This window comes from Buteo buteo, chromosome 13 (genome assembly GCF_964188355.1).
Source record: "Buteo buteo chromosome 13, bButBut1.hap1.1, whole genome shotgun sequence".
NCBI lineage: Eukaryota > Metazoa > Chordata > Aves > Accipitriformes > Accipitridae > Buteo > Buteo buteo.
The window spans coordinates 26,538,946-26,543,115 of NC_134183.1; positions in this window are offsets into that span (position 1 = coordinate 26,538,946).

Consider the following 4,170-nt stretch of genomic DNA (forward strand, 5'->3'; position numbering starts at 1 on the left):
TGGCTGGCAAACCCTGCAAAGCCTCGAGTGTCTGAACCTGCTGAGTAGGAGTCTCTTTCTGAAGCCAAAGGAGCTCTATAGCATCCAACAAGGTTTAGCTTTTTTTTTTTTTTTCCTTCCTTCCTTGTTCTGTGGATAGTGCAAATAAGCATTGTAGCAACGAGCACCCTACAAAGAACTGAAAATAGACGTAAGCAGGAGAAAAGCATATGAGAGAGTGAGGCACAGAAACTGAGAAAAGAGGAGAGTAGTGAACAAATTTAATCAAGTATATTTTCTATTAATAAAACAGATTCTAGTGTCTAAAGCTGAGTATAAGCAAGTGTTGAGTAATTAGGATTTCATAGCTGAAGTCAAGGGGAACCTATTCACTGTTTGCCACAGTGGCAGGAATAAGGAAATAATCAGCACCTCATAATCACAGCTCACTGTAGCCTGTAAATATTAAGCAACTAACCCTCCCAGTATGGCTGTGCATCATTCACAGGAGCTGGAACTAAAAACTCAGCTCAGATTCAAGTTGTGACAGTAAGAAATGGAAAAGTTAGTAATACTTTGCTAAAAATTGATTGATTTTGGATGGTTAATTTTGGAGCCCCCATTACAAAATACTTAGGCATTCATTATATAAGTTAAATTTATATAAGTTTATGATATAAGTTAATTACATAAGTTTAAATTGTAGCCTCATAATGTAGGAAAAAATGACTTCTACATAACAAGAAATAAAGTCCCTTGTGACCTTTGCAGGCACCTTGAAATTCAATCCATCCCACATGGAGGATATTGATGCAGAGAAAAGAAAGTGTTCCATGAATGTCATCTATCATTGAGCTGTAGTAGAAAGGTATCTGTTTTTCAAGTGCTTTCACAAAGCATTAGGAGACTGAAAGCTGGAAATGAGGACACTGCAGAAATGGAGCATACATGGGAAGTTATAAACTCATTAAATGAGCACCCACTGAAACCATGGTGAACAGCTGCGAGCAGCATCTTTTCACCACACAGCCTATGACTGTGCAGGCTCTGAAGGGGTCCTCGGGCAGTGCCAAACATTGGCAAGAGGCCTTCTGCAGAGCCAGGTCCCATGGGCAACATCCAGCGCAGGACAGCACTGCTGACTGCCCACGGTCGGGCAAGCCCTTGGCAGTTTTCAGCACAGGCTCAAGCATGCACGCCTCTTTGTAACAACAAACAAGTGTCAACTTGTCATAGAAAGCTCCATTAGCTCTCTCCAAAAAAAGTAGCTAACTGGAAAAAAAAAAAAAGGAAGATAAGGTATTAAATAGGGTTTACTGAACTATAAAACTTAGCAAACAACTAAGTCAATAAAAAAGCACTCCTTATCCCTAGACTAACAATATTTAGATTGATATTTGGTTCAGCAAAAGTACTGAAGCTTACATACTGCAATTTAGAGCAGTGACAGCTGTTCGAACAAAAATATCGACATACATTATGGCAGTCCATAACATTAGTCAAGCACAAAAAAACCTGCCTAGATTAGTAATTCCCTCACAAAAATAACTTAAAAAACCAGAAAAGCTCCAACCACTTCAAAGTCATACCACATGACACATTTCATGATATATTAATCTCAAACAACATATGAATTAGCAGTTAATTACATATTAAAACTGCTATAGTAATGAGAAATACTTGAGCAAACAAAACTGTATCTAGCAGTGGACTAACACACCTTCACTGCTTGGAATTACTGAAGAAAAACAGACTGTCCCAGTGTGCAGCACAGACTTAATTCCTAAGAGGGCTTAGCTTTGTATGGTGTTAGAGAACAAAACAAAACTCAGTGCTAAATGAAAAGTATCAAAGGGAACACTACAGAGATAGGTAGCTAGGGCTTGGTAAACATTAGAGAAAATAACAGGAACCAAAGAAGTGTAGTTTGTTTCAGATTTGGAGGCTATCCAAATGCCTGGTAATGCTGACATAATTACTGTTTAAACTGTTGAATTCTAGTTGCCATTGCTAGGTTAAGCATCAGTAAATATTGCCTCTGAAATTTAACTGTCTCAGCAAGCTAGCTAGCTCATGACTGAAATCTTTGTAGAGCTGAAAAACTTTACAAGGAGCCTGTAATTGGAGGTCAGTGGAAAAGGGTTATCTCAAGGAATAGCTTAGAAGAACAATGTATTGTGAAAAAGCTTGCTAGCAAACCAAGGTTTTGTTGTGTGAAAATGTACAAGTTTTAAAAAAAAATTAGCCCTGAATAATAAGGCAGACAAAGGTCTTTCAAAATGTCACTGGGACACATTCATGATCAATTAACCTGAGGCTTCTAGCTCTCCAGGCTGCTGATTATAATTCCCTACTAAAGTTACAGCACTAATGCCACTGCCCATGCGAGAAAGTCAGAGATGTAACTGAAGAAGAAAATGTTATATAGGAAAACTCTTCTTCAGAAAGCCCATTGCAGGACCACAGCACAATATTGCTACACACTCTTCTGGGCAAGAGGCTGGAATTAGTTATGGTAGTTCAGCAATGCTTTGGAAAGACCGGCTGTGAACATAGCCAACAGGGTGTACTAATTTCTAGTACTCCTCCCAAGCAGTTACTATCTGATAAAGAAGTTTTCAAAAATATTTTGTAGCTTTTAAGCTGTGAAGCAACTCTTAAAAAAAATACCTGAGGCACCAGTTTGAAACAGCTGTTAGAGAAGAACTGTAAAACCCCTCTAATTTATCCAAATGCTAAAGCGTAATGATTGTCAAAATTTACCCTGGGTATAAACGAGTTAATTTTCACCCGCACTATGTCCCTGAACCAGCTCCTCACTCAGTCCCATGCATTCTAACGCAGGCTCATAGGGAGGAAGGAGTATGTGAGCAGAAAAGGCAACACTGGCTGTAGGCCACTTGCAATCCACTGGGTCCAGTTTCAACTGCAGAAGCTGCCTGGGAGGTCTGACCACAGCTAAACTAACTGGATGGCTCTGCTCCCTCCCACCCTGCTTGAACATCCAGCACTTGGGTTTCATCAGAGCTAGCTGCAGCTCACCTAGCAGCAAAGTGAATTTATCTGGCTGGGGAAACAAAGCCTGTGGTGAAGAAAAAAGTTTCCTGGCAGATCAATGACCTCAATCAACTCACCTTGTGGTGAGAAGTATCAGATTTGACATAAAAGGGGAGCAGAAAACTGTGAACAAGAGGGGAGGAAACTGTCCCCTTGGTGGTACTTAGCAAAAGATAAAATTTAAAAAAATTACAAAAAAACCCCCAAAACAGTCTTTATTCACAGTAATTGCTGCTTAAACTTCACCAAGAAAAGCACTGAGTTCTGGTCACTGGGTCCGGTCAGAAGGGTGAAATTCCTGGAGTTTGCTTCAAGGTTGTCCAAGAAACTAATGTGTCTCAGCCTTGGACAAGAGCAAGACAGAGAGACTGAGACTGTGAATTCCTTTTGTGCATCTAGAATACTAATAAACGTGGGGTTTTTTAATTAAAAAAAAATTAAGTCACACCCCAAATTCTCAGTTGGCTCAGCTACTATTTACCTATTAGACTGTTTACCACCTAGTGAGGAACAGCACCAGGGCTGGTACAAGAGGAGGGTAGGAACACGTTCCCCAGGGCGGCTCACCACTTAATCTGCCAAGAAGCCTCATCCCAAATTTCTCCCAGTGTGAGCTTTGACTAGGCTTGGCTGCCTTTGCCGCTAGTGAGCGCAGCTTCAAAAGAGGACGTGCAGATGGCCCCTATCCCACGTGGAACGCATTCAGCCTCCGCGAGAGGCACGGGTCCTTCTTGCAACGAAAGATGCCAGCCTTCCACCCTGAATCTGCGCGGCCCTTCAGCTGCACCGCTGGGCCCAGCCGCCGGCACGGCGTGCATGCAGGGAGCCCGCAAGCGCCCGCGAGACTGCGACTCCGCCTCGGCGCGCACCACCTCCTGCGCTTCGATCCGCTGAAGCGGCCATCACGCGAGGCCCTCTAATTACGGCGGGGAGGGACTGCCATCCACTCAGACCCCAGCTCTTCTGGGGGCGCTGAAGCCTGGGAGGAAGGATCGACTGCGGGGGTCGGCAGCACCTGACGCGGCCTCGCCGCCCTGGGGCGGTGAGGAGGCGGGCGCGGGGCGCGGCCGTTGGCCCTCCCCGCCCCGCCCTGGGCGCGAGGCGCGGCCGCCGGTCGTTCCGCCTCCCCCGCCT